The sequence below is a fragment of the Amia ocellicauda genome, chromosome 9 (assembly GCF_036373705.1).
Source record: "Amia ocellicauda isolate fAmiCal2 chromosome 9, fAmiCal2.hap1, whole genome shotgun sequence".
Lineage (NCBI taxonomy): Eukaryota > Metazoa > Chordata > Actinopteri > Amiiformes > Amiidae > Amia > Amia ocellicauda.
Genome location: NC_089858.1, coordinates 23,437,159 through 23,456,304, shown reverse-complemented (window position 1 = coordinate 23,456,304; position 19,146 = coordinate 23,437,159). Strand labels below are relative to the sequence as shown.

At 39.2% G+C, this 19,146-nt stretch overlaps 1 protein-coding gene across 3 annotated transcripts in view; it reads left to right on the top strand.

Annotated features, from left to right (window-relative positions):
- The window catches only part of ankrd11 (ankyrin repeat domain 11), a 108,694-nt gene that overhangs the window by 41,086 nt on the left and 48,462 nt on the right, over nt 1-19,146 (top strand). For 2 of the 3 annotated variants that reach the window (XM_066713769.1, XM_066713767.1), the window contains exon 3: nt 14,433-14,500. The exons of the other annotated variant lie outside the window; for it this stretch is intronic. The gene's annotated coding sequence lies outside the window, so the exon portion shown is untranslated. The remainder of the gene's footprint in view (nt 1-14,432; nt 14,501-19,146) is intronic. 3 annotated transcript variants of the gene reach the window in all.

Here is a 19,146-nt window from a genome sequence, read left to right as displayed (position 1 = left end):
TAGGCCATGTTAGATGCTAATGCTACACATTCAGAATGTAAAATTCTCTGTAGTTCAAATGGCATTTATCTATAAAGGTTTAAAGTCTAAAAAGTCAATTTGTGGTGGCAGTTTATTGGCTTAATAGAAAAGACACCAATTTCTTTGAGCTTTGGCGAATACAAGAAATTTTCTGCTTATAATGCACTAATAATGTATCTTAATTCTACTGGAAAGGTACAATGAAGAGCTTAACATTGATATCAGTTACACATTTTTGCTTAATGACATCTTTTCTGGTCTGAAGCAGTTTATAGGTGATGTCATATGAAAAGCATCTTGAAAGTGCAGTAGCTTTAAGATACAGAATCCATCACAGGGAAGTTTTTAGCCTCCACATGAAACTCCTGTGTCATGTTTTTATTGCGCAATGTTCATGTACTCAAGGGTGTGAGAGTATATATGATATGGCACCACTGTGTTTACTCAGATTAAATCTACAACTGTAACTGTTTGTGTTCAAGGTCGAGGACAGAACACAGGTGTGATATTGGTATATGATTTACTGCAAGTGTGCAGTGTCATGCTGATAATGGTAGTCTGATCCCTCATAGGCCCCCCATAATATTTATGTGAAATGATTTTTCAAGTGGTTTATAAAATTAGGCTACTTTCTTCCCAAAAAATAAAATAAGTTTTGTGGATTATTTAGTTGGTCATAGGGCTTTTGACTTCTTGCAAAAACATGTGCTGTTTTGCCCTGGGCTTGCTGCCTGCTTGGCTGTGGGAAACGGTTACTACAGCAAACAGCAGCCAAGCCCGGGTATTGAGCAATAATCAGGAGGAGAGGGCTGTGCCGTTGGAGCGGTGTGGGGAGTTTATGAATGTTTTGAGACTTGGGGAGCAGCTGTTGCAGAGCAGGTGTTGGCTCTGCCTTCCTTGCTTGGTGTTCGTGCCTTCGTGAATGTTCAAAGCGGGGAGCGCCATCGAGCTACTTGAAAATCCTGTCTCTTTCTAAAGCATTGTTGACACGCAGTGGCAGAGTTCTCTTCTAAAGCAAGTGAGAGAGGGAGTGAAAATATATTATTTTAAACGTCTGCGCATTTGCAGGCTTGTTACACTGCTTGTCTGGGTTCAGTAATTTCTAGAAGGACATTTACTGTATCGTTGCTCTTCTCCTTTTGCAGCTCCACCAGTGACAGGATGAGTCACACAGTTTGTGTTGCGCTACTGCTGCATGTCTAACTCTTTTTTCGTTTAATCTGTCATAGTGACTGAGAAACAGTGCTCTGGCTGAGCTGATACCGTGAGACAACACTGTACTCCTCTGTAGCTTCAGAGCTCCAGGCATGGGCAGCTGACACCCAGCCCCCTCACCACAAGTTATTTTTATGCAAGCTGAAGTGCCGCTGATTATTGGACTGGTTTGTACTGTACTGTTGTGCACTAGTCTCGTATAGTGTAAAAGGGTCGACTGCCTCCTTCCCCAGTTTTGTGCTTGCGTTCCTGAAGTGTTCCTCTGAAAGGGGCTGATGAAGAGTTGTGGAGCCCATTACAGAAGCCATGCTGTTGTCCTGCTGTTGTTTCCTTTCTAAGACCTTGTGCTGGCTTTTCAGTGGCACAGTGAAATCCCATTACAATGCTTCTCTTTATACGGCTACCTCTTTTACAGGGCTAAACTTGGACTGTGTCCATGGGTTTAAACCGGGTATTAGGGTGGTTAAACAGGGCATGCTAAATTAAATGTCTGTATGGTTAAAATGCAATGCGCTCGTTTTCATACCCATGCAGAAGTTGGAATATGAAGTATTGCATTAGGTTGTGCAACTGCAAGCACGCTTGCACAAGTTTATTAAAAAGGTGTAGCTCAGACCACTGTTTCTGGTGATACTCATAATGTCCCGCATAGGTCTGATTCATGCACTTTTAGTCCGTATTACATGACTACCTGAATGGCAGTTTAAAATCACCATTTAAATAAACTCCGTCCATGTCATTGAAAATTGGTAATGTCCTGAAAAATATGGGACAGTCTAGCTTTGCAGTAAAGAGAAGAGGATGCATGATCTGTTCGTGGTTACATGAGGATGCTACACTTCTGTCTTAGTCATGAGTCCCCAGATAAGAATAGTTTAGGATTGAGCCCTGGCTCCTAATCCACATTCACCTAATCCACCATTTCGGGCATTTATTTTTAGATTTCTCGATCACTTGGGTGATTTGGGAATAAATGTAGGCCTATTACGTTTTGTCCATTTTATAATGCTTTACTTACTGATGAATGCATGCTTATCTGAAAAGACATGTTATGTGTTGCAGCCTTCTTTGTCCCCATTATCAGTACTTCAGGGGAAAGTGTTTAGAATTTTTAACACCAATGACTATCCCTTTGATTTGATAATGTTCCTATTGTGTTCATATGTGTTGCAATTGCAGTCTCCCTGAAACTCCCAGAAGATCATTGGAAGTTAATGTTTTACAAGTCATTTGTAGCAGTTGGCAGTGGAGTGCTCTCTGTACTTTTGGTTTACTGTATTTCCCCCTATGAAGCATGACTGCTTTGGTAAATATGGGAGTTCCAAAGGTTCTGCAAACAATGATTAAATAGGCCTTTTCCTTTTTATAGTCCCTGTTAAAAATAAGTAAATGTTTTCCCTTTTATTTTTCCTTCCCCATTTCCTCAGGTTTGATCTTTTAGTTTCTCCTCCCTGGGGCTTCACACATTTTACCCCCTCATTGGCTTTTTTCCTCTGTAGTCTCCCAGTCACAGGAAGTGCACCCAATTGAAATGCTACTGCAAAAGCAAAATCCCTGCAATAAAAAATAACATTTGTGGGAGGTAGCAACATGATTATCTTCAGAGCCCATTCCGTTTTCAAAAAGTGTTTAAATTTAAGATGCATTGCAGTTGATGGAATTTCAGTAACATGTTAAAGCTATTGAACCACATTCAAGTTGCTTTAAAGTCTGAATTGAGTACTACATCATAATTTTTCAGAGTATTTAAAAATATTATTTTCTAGATTCTCATTGTGTTTTCAACAGTAGCTTGTGGTCAGTTTCTCGATACTTGCTATGCTGCTGCTTCGAGTTGCTATGCAACATACTTCGATGATCGCAGGCAGTGACGCTACATTCTGAGCTTTTAAAGGATGGAGGAGTTAGACCTCAGCATTATGATATGAACTTCCATGAGTTGTCTAGGGAGGAGAATAAAGGCCTTTCAATCTGTGACAACCAATTAAAAACAAGAAAAGAAACATTAAAATAAATTAGAGCGTAAAAAAATAAAATCAGGGAGAGAAGGTTGTCTTTCATGTTGTGTGCAGTGTGCACCATGTGCCGTGTTGCCTTATGATCAGACATGCCCGGGGAGAGTTGCAGAGCTAAATGCAGCTATGTTGGCTTCACCGGCAGAGAGGCAGCAATGACGGTAGCTGGAATGAAAAGCCTTTGTGTCGTTAATAACAGTCCTGGCATGCCGCCAAGGACTCGGAGTGTGGGATTAGCCTGAACAATCAGGACTGCAGGATCAAAACAAGGAGGCAGGAACGGCGAGGTCACAGAGCTACCATCTGCGCTGCCGCAGAGTGGGGGAGGGGAGCCGGCAGGGAGCCAGGCTGGGGGGATGGGCGGGCGGGCTGGCGGCACAGGCTTTACAGGCAACAATGAAAACCGGAGGCAGCAGCAACAACGCTACTAGCAGTGCGTGCAGGTTGTTTTAACTGGCTAACTGCCTCGTCAGATCCTTGCTTTCTTCTCAAATCAGAGCAGCTGCTATGCTGCTGCAGTGTGCACTCACACCCCCGTTCACCCCCTCCTCCCCTGCTCACCCCTACTGCTTGTTTTTTGTTTTTGTTTTTTCAGACGCTTTTTGATATAGTACTGTAATACTTGATTTAGTTGTCTGGTAAGAAGCTTGTTTATGACCATTACATACACTCAATTCAAAATTTTACTTTAAGACTACTTTGTATGCTTTATTTCTCCCCCCCCCCCCCCCCCCCCCACACCTCTCTGGCATCTTCCTGTCCTTCCTTCCAGATCTTGACAGGGAGGCAATGGGGCTTGGTTTGCTGCTCCCCAGTTGAGTTCTCCTGTGCATTTCCTGTCTTCACTCAGATTCCTGCAGGAAACCAGCCTCACGCAAAGATTTACATATTCATTATTCATACAGTGAAATTAGACTGTTTCTGGGCCAAGATATTTTGTAATATATGGTTTTGGAGCCAAGTGCTTGACTGGTTTGGATTTCTTGTGTACAAGAAGGGTGGGAGGTCGATCAGTAAGCACTGTAATGCAAATTCCAAGCTTCTGTGGTGATTGTTTTGATGCTGCAAATTTCTGAATAAATGTTTTCCTAGAAAATGAACTTAGAGTAACTTCACTGCACTAAAGCTGAAGTAAAAATAAACATACCAAATGCATCTTTTTATTTTATTTTATTTTCTTTGAGACGTACACGGAGCCTGCCTGGCACAGGCAGATGGCTTTTATGGTTGGCAGTAGTTAAATATTCTTCCTGCGAGTTCTCTTAGGTCAGTTTAAAGGGCCTACAAGGACAAGAGACTGTGTGCTGAAGATGTACCCCTTTCCCTCCCCTTTTGTTGCTAATGTATTGACCTAATTTACTATGCTTTGTAAGTGTGCAAACCAAAATTCCTTGCCTGATTTACTTTTAATATTGATTAACTTCCATTAAGTTTCAATTGCAAAGTTGTTTCCTCCCCCAGTTGCTCATTTTGGGGCCATTGTAATGTCTTTCTGCAGTTGGAAAAACATATTAAAAGCAGCTGTATTTATTTATTTGCCAGAGATCTTCATCATATTTACAGTTTATAATGTCTGAAAGAGAGAACTATAAGCTGAAGCCCTCCTGATTACATCTCAAGTGGCCTTTGCTTTGGCAATCCACTACAATTCACTGTATTCTGTGCTATATCCCCTGGGGCATCACTGCAAAGGGTGGCAATAGCTGTATCTCGAGAACCATTCTTGAGAGAAATTTTAATTGTGTGCTGCAACACTGTAAAGTGCTCGTTTCAGAGCCGGAGAAGCACTCGGTTAGGGATTTTCAACACACGGCTTTACCACACGTGGGTAAAAGGCTGCAAAACTGGAGCACTTCTGCCTTGCAAAGACAACTGCAGTGGAGCGTGTAGGGAGGTGTTACATTGGTGTTGTACTTTATACTTCAAAGAGCCCCCCCTCCCCTCACCCTCCAGCATGAGAGTATTGCGGATCAGTGTCCTTTCATCAGCACGATTCAGGTACTGCACCCATCCCTTGCTGGCTTTAGGCTTTGCGGTGGGACCTTATTTTCTTAAGTATCACTTCAAGCTTCAACACACCCACCACCCAGGATACATATTGGAGTATTTCTGCTCTTTTTGAAACGCCAGTAATTCAGTGTGCTTGTGTTACAGCATAGCATTTTTCTGAATGAAGTAACTTGCAAATTCCATGATCATGTCTATACACTACATTGTGAATGCATGCAAAGACATGCTCATATAAAAGGTAGCTGCAGCACCAGTGCATTTAGTCCCTCAGTGAGCTTGTGCAGCATTAGATTTTTATTTAGTCTGCTGCTGTTCAGGGAGCTATGATAAGCCAGCAGATCTTTTCCTATTAGTGTAGGTGATTGACCAGTCTCGGCTCTCCACTCCTTTCTCTCTTTGCTGTTCCACCTCGTGAAGGCACACAGAACTGGAAGCAATGCGTTTCGCTAGTGGATCAGATTCATTCCGTATTGTCCATTCTTTTGAAATCTACTTAGGCTAATGCCTGAGATTGGTCTTGTGTCTAGATTCTATCTTCTGAATGCAGTGTTAGTATATTTATAGTTAAAATAAGGTTTGACTGACTAGAGGTATGTTTCTGTCCCATTCAGAACCCATTTTAACTGAACAAACCAGTCCTGTTAAGAGGATGTGGAGGTCACTGTTTACACAGTAGACTACAAATTAAAATTGCTCACACTTAACAATAATGTATACCAATTGTTAATGAATTGATGAATGAATGACACATGAATACCGTATGCACTTCATCCAAATTCTGCTGTTACTCACATAACAAGGTTAGGGTTACTGTCCAGGTTTGGGATTATACTTGCTATCTACCTCAGAACAGCATGGAAGTACACAAGGTATAATACATATGTTATTCCTATGGGATGAATTTACTCTTTACGAATTGGTGCCCATTATTGTATAAGTGTTGCCAAAAAAATCTACAAATTCCCTTTTGTTGCGATAGTGAGAGTGGTCATTAAAGTGGAGCACGTTTTTGCATAGTTATAGTGATAGCAGCTATTTCAGGAATGTAAATCGAAATGCAGAAAAAAGTTCCCTATTGCATTGAACTCTTATCTCTGAATATTAACTTAAAATTAATTATGAATATTGCTGTTTTTGCACAAAATGTGACCTTTTTTCAGCTATGGTGTGCACCACTACAAAGCAAAAATTCATTATTTTATGTAAAATGTATTTGTAGCTCTGGAAGATCGCAGTCAGCAAAGGCAGAGCTCTGGCCTTCCCATGTGATTAATAATGTAAAAGCTGTAAAATTACATTACTGATGAGGGAGCAGCTGTAAGACTGGTGTGATGTTAAGGAGGGGCGCTTGGATTTGGATGATGTAATGTGTAATAGTATGCTGGGTGCTTTATGAAGAGGTGTTGTGCATTAGCACACTGTCTCTTCCTGCTGCTGTTGCCGTTATCAATAATTTATAGCATCTTTGTGTCTCGGCAGACCTCCACATCTCCTCGAAGGGTCACAGTGCTGCATGCTAGCTATTCCTGCCATTGTTCATCTCCTGTCCAGCTGTTCTATTTTGGGTCCGCAGAAATGGAATTTGAAAGGCAGAGATTTTCTAAATGCATAGCCTTCTAATTAATATAATCCTATTAATATCTGTATCATATTTGTTTCTGCAAATACCACCAAGTCACTGTTCAGTTTTAATATTGATGATTTTGTCCAATTAATATATATTAATAGAAATCTGCTTCACTATAATATGCCTATACAGTTTTAGATAATGACACAAATCCATATGGTTGTGAAAGTTACAAACCATTTTTGGCATAACTTGAATCTGTCTAGGTTTTCCCAATGAAGCAATTGCTGCCAATACACTTCAATTGCGTTTTCTGACTAATACTGAACTTAAGGTTTAATGCGACAGAAGCTGACCAGGATGAAACTGTTCCTTTCAACTGGTGAATCATTTGCTCTCTTGGATATTTTCATTCTACTTATTTGAACATGTCAGCTTGTCACCATTTTCTTCTCTTTGCTGTCTTTATTAGTCTTTTTAACAAAGACCCTGTCTGGTGCAGAGGAATGGGCATTATCCTGAGGTTCTGTAAATTTAATCAGGATTTTGGGTTTAGCACAGTTCTAATTAAGAGAATTTCATTTCTCCAAGCAGATAATTTGAAAGTTCATCCACAGTTTAGTTTTACAATTAGTTTTATTTCTAAATGCATTATATTTAGATATAAAGAATTGTATGAAGAGCTAGACCTTTTTGTTTTACCTAAACCGGTTCTCAACAAATCAGGATCCATCCACCTTGCCAACGCATTATGAAAGTTGGAAAAACTCTCCCATTCATTACGAACATGGCATTGAGCTGAACTTTGAAACAAATCCAGTATAATAACATCCTCTGATTTATCTAGGGCACAGGTGGATTTAAAACAGGGTTGCCTGGGGAAAATGAAAGCACGCTGGAATTCTAGCACTGACAAACGGAAAGAGATTTCCAGATTGCAATTTGTAAAAAATATATATATATATTGTCACTAAAGCTGCTGATGTGCACCTAACCTGTCTACTGGATGAAGACATGCAAGGTGGTACTGTTTATTAATTATCTGAATAGAGGAGGCAGGGTTTAATTGTGCTGGCTCCATCACAAAAGACATCTGCTTCCAGAAGGGTGAAGCATAGTAGTAAATCTTAGGTGTAGACTGGTCTTTGTTTCAGTCAGTCTTCTCTGTATGAGGCATCCTTGGGGAGGGCATGATATTCATGGTGACTTTTAACTAGGACCACTATATTCCATTTCTGTTTGTTTGTTTCCCAGAGATTGTATGGTTTTGTGTTGGGCACAAGCAATTAAGGGTCATAGATGCAGGAACAATACTTACATTTTCTATGTTGATAATGAGACTAGGCTTCGAATGATGTTTGAAACGAGATATTCTAGTCTTAATTTCCCCTTTTTTGTGTGCAAACTGGTCTTCCAACAGTTTTAATATGGTAATGCAGCAACAAAGATATCTTGTATCAATCGGAAAAGAGCAACATCTGAGTTCTGAGAACAGAGACTTGCAAATCCAGAGTAAATTGCACCACTTTACTGTAAGTGTACCACATAAAACATGATGGTTGAGGACAAAAAGAAATGCAAGGCAACAGCAGTAATTGGTTCAGCATGTAGATTATATCAGAAGCTGACTGCAGATCTAATTTTCATCCTAATCTTGCCTTTAAATTGCTCTGTTTGATGACTATCACATTTTACTGCAGTATATGTTCATGCTGAGGTTGTTTGTTGCTTTCTCTAACTAATCAATATGTTTTCTTCCTGGCTTTTTATCAGATACTATTTCTGTAATTTATGTTGTTGTTTAGCAATAAGCATTGATGCATTCATAAAGAACTCATGTTTTGTTACCTTGTTTATAATCAAATTTTCATTAATCTGATTTTAATGGTGAACACCTTCTGCATAATTACCATCACTTACAACTGTTGTATTTTTGTAATACTGGTGCGGTGAGTGTACAGTTGGTCACCTGGTTGTGTTCAGAGTTAGTGGAAAACAGGAAATGGCAATGGAGGGGGTGGAGTAGGTGCTTCTATGTCTTTTCGCTCTTCCTAAGAAAATTCCAACAGGTTTTTGTACCTAATTTAGTTTTTTCGTATTCTTATTTTGTTAACGAGTTAGGGATATATATATATATATATATATATATATATATATATATATATATATATATATATATATATATATATATATATATATATATAGGAATGTATTGGGACCTCATTAAACTTGCAGGGCTCTGTCTTACCCTGCTCTGCCCTGGAACTCAGACTTCACACAATGCTGGAAAACAACTTCATTGTATTCCAAAGGGAGGGAGGGGAGGGGAGTCATTAGGTAACCAGATACAGCCCTGCCATCAAAGGCAACCGAATACGTCTGCAGACCCAATTGATTAAAGATGGAATGCTGTTACCTTAATATAAGAGTGACCGCTTGACGGCACAATGTGCATTTGATAGCAATGGCTTCAATGCTCAGTTTCCTAAAAAGCAAAAGCAGTGGGTGATGGAGTGTATGGGGGATTACCACCCCACTTAAATTAGGTGAAACCTTTATTTTTGTAAAATGTCAAATTTATATGTTGTTCTTGCTTACCCTGACTAAAGCTCTGTATTAATACTTGTGAATCTCTGAGTTTATTTCTATCAGTTTAGTTATCTGAGGGGGTTGTGTGAAATTAACGGAGTAAGGTTTGGGGGGTGCTGTCACTCCTATTTTCCTGGCAGGAAATCACATTTAATGACCATCTCAAGGATGGCTTCCTCCTTCTGGGTTGGCTTTGTGCCCCCCCCCTTTCCTCTTTGTGAAGAATGCACACTGAGTTTCCCAGCTGCTTTCCTCCTTGCTCAACCCATAACGGCTGACACCCCTTGCTTCAACCTAGGAGCCTGTGTTTAACCCCGGCTGTGCTAGAAAGACTTTCCGATCGCACATGCATTTCTTTATTTCCTTTCCTTGTTCCATTTCCTCTCTTCCTCTCCCCATAGAAACGTAGAAACAGTGAAGAAGTGCACCAGAATGTACATGTTAATAATATGCATAAACCTAAGACTCTCTTCCACACACTGCCTATGTAGGTCATGATGACTAATTTTTGTATGTTTCAGATACCTATGATTTTGGATTTTGTTAATTTTTTCCTGTGTGCTTTGTATTTAATTTCAAGAATTAAAAACTTGAGAAATGGATAAATAACTGATGGGAGTTTATGTGCTCTTTCTTTGGGTGGTTTTAGTTTTGTTGTTTTTCAGAATCAGCCTGGTACCCTTGAGAATTGCTGTTCTAGTTCTCTTTATTAGGATGCGTATTAGACACCCACATATAGGTTTGCATCAAATTAATTCAGATTGTTTTTATTATTTAAAAAGATTGGAATGCAACATAATACAATAATTCAGCATTTGCAGATTTATTTTTTATTGCAAAAGTCAAAGTTTAAAATTCAGCAATTTTTTGCAATATGCAATTCATATGCTATTCAAGTTCAGAGCAACTGAACACAAAATATGTTTTAGTCTTTGGGGCTAATATTACCTACAGTGAGGGAAAAAGTATTTGATCCCCTGTTGATTTTGTATGTTTACCCACTGACAAAGAAATGATCAGTCTATAATTTTAATGGTAGGTGTATTTTAACAGTGAGAGACAGAAAAACAACAAAAAAATCCAGAAAAATGCATTTCAAAAAAGTTATAAATTGATTTGCATGTTAATGAGGGAAATAAGTATTTGACCCCTTTGACTTAGTACTTGGTGGCAAAACCCTTGTTGGCAATCACAGAGGTTTGCGCACATCTCAGGAGGGATTTTGTCCCACTCCTCTTTGCAGATCCTCTCCAAGTCATTAAGGTTTCGAGGCTGACGTTTGGCAACTCGAACCTTCAGCTCCCTCCATAGATTTTCTATGGGATTAAGGTCTGGAGACTGGCTAGGCCACTCCAGGACCTTAATGTGCTTCTTCTTGAGCCACTCCTTTGTTGCCTTGGCTGTGTGTTTTGGGTCATTGTCATGCTGGAATACCCATCCACGACCCATTTTCAATGCCCTGGCTGAGGGAAGGAGGTTCTCACCCAAGATTTGACGGTACATGGCCCCGTCCATCGTCCCTTTGATGCGGTGCAGTTGTCCTGTCCCCTTAGCAGTTGTTTTCTTGGTGACTATGGTCCCAGCTGCCTTGAGATCATTAACAAGATCCTCCTGTGTAGTTCTGGGCTGATTCCTCACCGTTCTCATGATCATTGAAACTCCACGAGGTGAGATCTTGCATGGAGCCCCAGACCGAGGGAGACTGACAGTTATTTTGTGTTTCTTCCATTTGCGAATAATCGCACCAACTGTTGTCACCTTCTCACCAAGCTGCTTGGCGATGGTCTTGTAGCCCATTCCAGCCTTGTGTAGGTCTACAATCTTGTCCCTGACATCCTTGGACAGCTCTTTGGTCTTGGCCATGGTGGAGAGTTTGGAATCTGATTGATTGATTGATTGCTTCTGTGGACAGGTGTCTTTTATACAGGTAACGAGCTGAAATTAGGAGCACGCCCTTTAAGAGAGTGCTCCTAATCTCAGCTCGTTACCTGTATAAAAGACACCTGGGAGCCAGAAATCTTGCTGATTGATAGGGGATCAAATACTTATTTCCCTCATTAACATGCAAATCAATTTATAACTTTGTTGAAATGCGTTTTTCTGGATTTTTTTGTTGTTATTCTGTCTCTCACTGTTAAAATACACCTACCATTAAAATTATAGACTGATCATTTCTTTGTCAGTGGGCAAACGTACAAAATCAACAGGGGATCAAATACTTTTTTCCCTCACTGTATATACAGTAACAGTTGTGAAATTAGAAAATATCGAACTAAGACTCATAGAGAATTGTGAATTTTGGACAAAATAATCGCTTGTAACAACATACAATGTCCGTTGTCATTTTAAGTATTCATTATAAATTATGTAGGCTATCTCCTACCCCAGAAATGGCTACATTCAAGATCAAATTTTTCCTCTTTATTTGTACATTACGATGCTGAGGCTTTTTGCAGGCTGTGAAGTCAGGTTGCTGTTAAAACAGTGAAGAATTAGAGAGCACAGGAAACAAGGCTGTTTCAGAATGTTTTTTTAGTGAGCTGCTATTTTTTTTTCCTGAGCAATCTTGAGATACATAACATTTTTTTCTACAGAAAACTAAAAAAATAATAAGGTTGAAAATCTGCTCTGCAGTAAGACTATTTGGCATTGAAATGACATTTACAAGAAAACAAAGAAAACAAACAAAAATTCTAAAGTCTTAATTGTATTTAAGTTGCAACTTCAGTGACTGTTTTATTGTTGCCTTAACATAGTCTCAATCCAAAGCCATTCTCAGTCTTTTTATCACAAACCTAAATCTGAAGGTCAGTGTCTGGGGATCCTGGTAACATATAAAATAACATTTGTTGAATTTGGATTGTATGTAATTGGTGGTGGGTGAACTGGGCCTTGTCTGAGAATAATGATGGCAACAAGCTTGTGTGTCAACTCATGTGACAGGTTTTATAGCAAAACAAGTCTAAAGAATTCTTCCCCAGTGTTCTGCTTAGCCTTTCCTTTTGTGAGTAATGCACAAAAAACGTATAGGCGCTATCTCTGAACTGGTCTGTTTTGTGTTTGTGCATGGTGTTGTCGTTTTTAAGTCTAGGTGCATACCTTTATATTGCTGTATGATGTACATTTGTTGCATAAAGGTTTAAGGAAGCCAGTCTGTCTACCTCCTGCACTTATCTCTGCACAGTGAGGATGTTGTAAAGACACAAAAACATGGTAATTAGGCAAACTGATATAAATGCAGGTCATGAAACAGAGATGCATGTTGCTACACACACCCGGTGTCTTGTCAGGTTCTCTGCATTCCCAAGCTTAATTTAGTGTTGGCAATAGCAGGCTGCTTTTTTCCCCAAGAGAATGCAACATTTGAAATTAAGTCTTTTTAAAATATGAAAACTGATTGTCGTGTTTGGTGTCAGGATGAATGCTTCAGGTTCATAAATATCTGTTATTTGAATACAATGGACATTATCTGCATTATTTGAATGCATAAAATAGCATTACATGCAAACTGTTTACAGTGTTTCTGTAGTCTGTATTTAACATTGCAAGGTTTAATTTATTGTTCTGTGCATCACTATATGAACAGCGGCTTTGCTATACATACTCACTACTCTTAAGTATTATAGAGAGGCCTGTTTGGAGCATCTCTAGTTAAAAAGTATTAATCACTAAGCAGGTCTCTGTTTTATGTGCTAGTCTCCTTGGAATAGCTTTCATGCCTTTATAAATTAGTTGTATTTTATTTTTTCCTTCTTTCTTATGGTTTTGTCTGTGGTAAGACATTTGAAATTGTATTTTGCTTATGTGTCACAATTAAAATGCTTCATCAATGTAGTAAGAAATGGATTTTACAGGGTTTAAAATATGTGCATTATCCTCTTTGTTCTTCCATTCTAAATTGATCCACCTGTGATTGCTCATCACTGGAATAAGCTTTGAGACTGACTTATTTTTGGAATTCTTCATTATGGTTTAATTTGTATTAATTGAATGCCTTTTAAAAGTGTTAATTTACATTTCACAATCCTCAGACCTGTTCACTGTACCCTCCCTACTCACACCTCAGAAAGAGTAGTGCTATTGATCCTTTAAAAATATTAAATCTTTTAGCTGTGATCTAGAACAGTTCTTATTTCTGTATCAAGTTCTGTGCTTTTTACCTGGGGGGCTTTTGTTTTGATTTTAAATCTGATTAACTTGTCATACCTCAGAAGTTTTTGTGAAACGTAATCAATTCCTTCTTTGTCATCTCATTGGAAAAAGGTCCACCAACCCCCCCCCCACCCCCCCAACACACACACACCCTTTCCCTTGCTTGTAAATGGCTGGTAGGTTCCAATATGGGAAAGCAATTCTTTTCATTTTCTCCACACATGGAGAAGCATCTGCATATGAATATCCTTTCTGCAAGGAGAAAGCCGAGCTGCAGTCCTCTCATTGTCCTCCTGGTCACTGGGGCCTCATGGTGTCCAAACCCTGTTATGCAATTCCCAATAATTTAGAAGGCATGGGGAATGGCTGCATTTAATGGAATGTTAAAAAAAATAAAAATAAACTAGAGTATCTGCTGGGGGAGGTGTAATGGGGAGGGGCAGGAGTTGGGGCAGACGGCTGTAATGTGAGTTTTGGAATAAAACTGGTTTGAAAATGGCAAATTCTAACCTATTTTTTAGGGTTGTTGTTTTCACTTTAATATAAGCTGTTCCTGGTGTGAGGCATTTTAGGTGCTTTGCTGAATCTGAATCGCACAGGACAATAGTAGTACAAATCCACCCCCCTCCCTGTCATGCTTTTATCTGGCTTCAGAAGCTTTCCCTTTATAGGACAAGGATAACTGGAATGTCTAAATATGTCTATCCACAAATAGTGACGTTGAGAAATTGGGGGGAAAAAAATCCAGTGGAAGGAGGGAAAAACAAAAAGGGGGGTGGGGGAGAAGGCTTTGTATGAGAAACCTGACTAGCTGTATGCGGTCTACAGATTCTCATAAGTGTATCATCTTTCCCTTTTCCTAGTCAAAATGCGGCCCTTGTGCTCCGAGTGCCTCGGCAGTTGCGGATCCCGTACCTCTGATGTTCAACTGGTAAGACCAGGGGGTTGTTTTTATCGAATGGCAAACGGGTTGCGGCTGTGCAGGCTCATAGGAGTGATCCTGTAAAAAAGCACCTGGTGCCTGTCACCTGTTCCTGGCAGTCTGTCACTGGAGTTCACATCTGCAGTCCATGATCCTGTGGGTGACCATGTGGCAACATGCACTGTTCTAGTTCTATTTCTAATTCTAGTGGCTTTCATGGAAAATTGTAAGTATCTGTTCTTAGCAGTTGGCCATCAACAGGATATTTCAGGAAGTAGTAAGAGTTGTGCAGATTTTGGTTAGACAAAATGGATGGAAGACTTTATAAATTGAGTATTAAGGTGTTTTGCTAGGTTATCTGCTTTTGATGGTGTAATAGACCGGAATTGGGGTCCTTGCACTCAGATGGGCTTTTGGAAAAAATATATATATCAGGGTTTCCCACAGCTATATGCAGGGCAGGATGCTGGCTCAAAATTGGAAAAAAATATATACAAATATGGACACTAAAACCTGCTACTACAGGGCTACAGAAACAGTAGGGGGGAGGATAGGGGGGACTTTAACCCCCCTTGCATATATCTATTTATGCATGTATGTCATGGAATGTATTTATAATCCATACATTATTAATTTATCCATTTGTTTCATACAGAAACCTTATTTATTGAGAATCTATTTCAATAAATGACTAAATATTTGCTATGCTGGACATTACATTATAGCAAATGCAATCTTAGCATTAAATGTGTTTAGGCATTATGCTCATTTAAACTGTTGTGTGAGTGGTTAAAATCCTTTAAAAGAGACATGAAAATAAAACGCGTTAGTCTTATGTTTACCCCTAAATACCCTCAATCACTGTCATTCCCATTTAGTGCTGAAATGGCACACAAGCGTTGTGTACTGGGAGCTGGAGCTGTTGCCTGTGGTCCTTTCTACTGCTTTTTCCACAGCATATGTGAAGAACGCTGTGGGTTTAAGCTATCTATTCAGCAGCAATGACATTAAGACTGTAGTCAAAGGATATTTACAAGGATATTTTAGGTTTTGCTTGCCATGTGGCTTATAAGCTTATGATAATGAATTAATACTTTCTAAAATGTTTGTTTTAAGTAAGGAATTTGTTATTTGAAGTAGGCCTATTTGTGTATTTTCAGTTGTTTTTCTGCCTTGATAACACCAAGCCAAAAAGCAAAAAATAAACCTGAAAAAGATGTAGTCTTTGTAGTTATTGGACAATAAACAAATACACATATGCACTGTTAGCATAATAACCTAGTAGAGACATGCCCTTTGAATCTCTACTCAGGCTTTTTCATGCTAGCTCTCCCCCTGAGCTCAAACTCTTTTTCATAATTCCTAATGACTTACTCAAGGACAGCATGGGCTTTGTCACAGGGAGGCCCATGGATATACTCAACAACTGCCTGAAACCTAATAGGGGCCAAATGTTAGAGCTCTTAGGATGTGTGTTGTGCATATTGTAGGCTAGGGAGCTAAAAGCCCCACTGTACAAAAGGAAGTAGAAATAGAAGCCCAAGTCTTCTAGAAAATAAAAAAAGATCAAGTAAAGTGTAGAAGGATTATTGTTATTTAGCAGACCTCTTTATCCAAGGTGACATACATGGTTTACTATCCCAATACAAAACTTTATAGAATTTTACAAAGGTAAAAAATCACTATAAAAAATGCATCTTCGCATTGCTGTGAATAAATTAAAGGTGCAAGAGAAGATCCAAATGGTCTATGCATCTGAGCAGTTGACACACTCACACAAGTTTAACGGAGGTGTTGAAATGTGATGAGGCACCAGTTCTAATGAGATGTATAAAAACATGCGCACACACACGTGATGGTTCAGTTTCATACTACAGTGGAGTACGCCAAGACATAGTGTGTTTAACTAACCAGTTCCACACAAGTTGCTGTGGTGTCTTGTGACTTGAGAGAGATTGTTTGTAGAAGACGTTCTGGTCCGAAAGAGACTACCCGACCACCACTGCCATTTTGGTCTTACCATTTCTATTATGTTTTTGGTCACAAATATAACTTTCCTGATTGTTCAGAAGACCACCACAATGTTATGGATGTATTATGCTGTATTGACTCGTAGAATCTGATGCAGGCCACTGCAGCATATACTTTCTCCTTGGAAAGATGTTTTCTGAAGCATCTGTTCATTTCCCTACATGATGAAAAGCTGTCTGACCTCTACTTCACGGCCTATTTTAGGTTTCCATGTTTTATATTGAAGATTTACAATCAGAAGTACACCAACAGTTTAGGATTCACCTTGCATCTTGGAAGAATGAAGTACATTGAAAATGTGTCAGAAATTACCAAATTCAAGCAGTTTTAACTATTCTTGTATTATTTTGGGCTAAACTATAGTAGAAACTAGCGAATCTTGTTTGTGGCTGGGAGTGCTGATGTAGTTAGCCGATTTTCACTGCGTGTGGGATATTTTTGGTATTATTATTCACTGAAGTCTTGCATCCACTTTCGTGCTATAATAGATTTGTAAGATTGAGCCCTAAGCTTTTCAAGCATGTTATTACCCAGTGTTGCAAGATGTTATTTCAATGAAATAAGTATGTGTGAAGGAAAAAATTGTATTCCTGATTATTGAAATGTTCATGTTTTTGGGGCGGTTGGACAGGCTGCACACTCCCTTCGTGCCTTGGGGGAGGAGGGCTGTCTTTGGGAGAGGAAGGGCTATTGATTAGCAGTGTTGCCCCGAGCTGTTCTCACATTTCAGGCACTGTGCATGTCTGGTATTACTTGCCCTCTGTGACTGGGGCATTTTGCGCTGAAGGGGTAACGGCTGAAGGCTAGAAACGCATTAAAATAAGTATAGATATGACCCCACCCCCTCTGTAAACATTACATTCTAGAGTCGACGCCTAGCATGTTTTTGTTTATGTTGAATGTGCGCAGCAGGCCAGCTGACTAAGGAAGGCCAGGCTGGGGAGCTGCATGTTCTGTGTAGTGGATTGCCAAGAGGATGCTGGCTTTATGAAATCTTGTGAATGTGTTTGAGCTTCAGTTGCTTGCAGCAGAGCGGTTTGTTGTCTGCTGAGCATGCTTTTTTTTTTTTTTTTTTCCTTCCTTCTTGGGGTGAAAAAAGAAACATTACAGTGTAATCAAAGCCACATCACTGCCCTTAGCTACACAGTGCTTAAGACATCATTACTTCTCTTCTTGGAACCTACTTTCACCCACATTTATCCCCCACTGAGAACCAACACTAATACACAGATATTAAAAACTATTTTTATTGTTTAAGGGACAGTTAATAATTTTTCTGGAATTTGAAACATTTCCTCTTTTTATTTCTAAAATGTTGACATCTAATTTGTGCCACCATTACAAATCAGATGGGTCAGTATAATGCAGTAAACGGTATAGTTTGTTGAATGTTTCACGAAGGTAACAAGTGGGGGGGAACAAGTGTTATAGAGGAACATAAATTAAGTTATCCAGATGGGAATATTAAAGAAAGCAAAATAACTTGGTTTTTCAAATTTGTATTTAAATCAACATCTTTATTAACTTGGCATTTCATATAGCCTTTTCCAGGTATTTAAACACCTGTAGTTCCTTGTGCTGTTTATTTTGCATCACAGAAAACGTGCCGTTTTTTTGGCTCCTTCCATTAATGAATGTATTGATTCCATGGTTGTGTAATGGAATTGTTTTTGGGTTGCAGCACCCATAGGTTGCAACAATAATGTGCAGCGTAATAATACTGCCCTGCATTAAAGAGTAACTCGTATCTAGCTCAAAATGTATTCAGGAGTCAGTTACAAGTTATTTATTCAGTAGTAAAATGCAGAAATTAAATGGTTGTATGCAATATTTAGCTCTACAATTCTCTTATTAATCCTGTTATTTGTTGAATAACAGCCTTCATGTGCTGCAATTGGTAGGGACATACTTTTCATATGCATTTGCTATGGAAAACAAAAATATTCATAAAATGTTGGGTAGGACATACAATGTTTTTTGCATCATGCCCTTGATTAGCAGGGTGAGACTTGCTGCTAAAGGAGTTTTGTCTGCACTGGCATTGCTCCCTGAAATGTATTTTCTAGATAATGCACCTCTTTAAGCACAGCTCTCATACATGGGCTCCTTGGCTAGGAAGGAGAGCAGTAGCTTCTCAATGTTTCCACCTCTGAGCATGCTGTGCTCAGGAGTTGTTGCTTCTTTCATCACCCCATTGATATATTATTAATCTTTTGATCTGAAAGTTTGCCGCTTCCACTGCTGTGCTTGTAAAATTAAAATTCTGCTTGGTCCCTGACTCGCATTTTCAGCTTGCATTCATGCAGACCTTGGATCCATGGTGTACTTATTGCTGCATTATAAAGGACTGTTTTTAATACACGATTTATTACATTCCTACAGTCACTTCCTTACTCAGGAAAACCATTTAAGGAATTCTGCTTGTTGGTATTTGTTCTTGTTAGGTATTGCTGTTCCAAGGGAACAGTGTTTTTTCAGTGTTTTATTCCATCAATTTTGCATTTTGCATGACATTTATTTTCCAGCAACCGCCCCCCCCCCCATTCCAAAGTGCTAAACATCAAATGGAGCGAGACAATTAAAACTGTCACTAAAGATTTACCTTGTGGAAGCATCATTTTGGA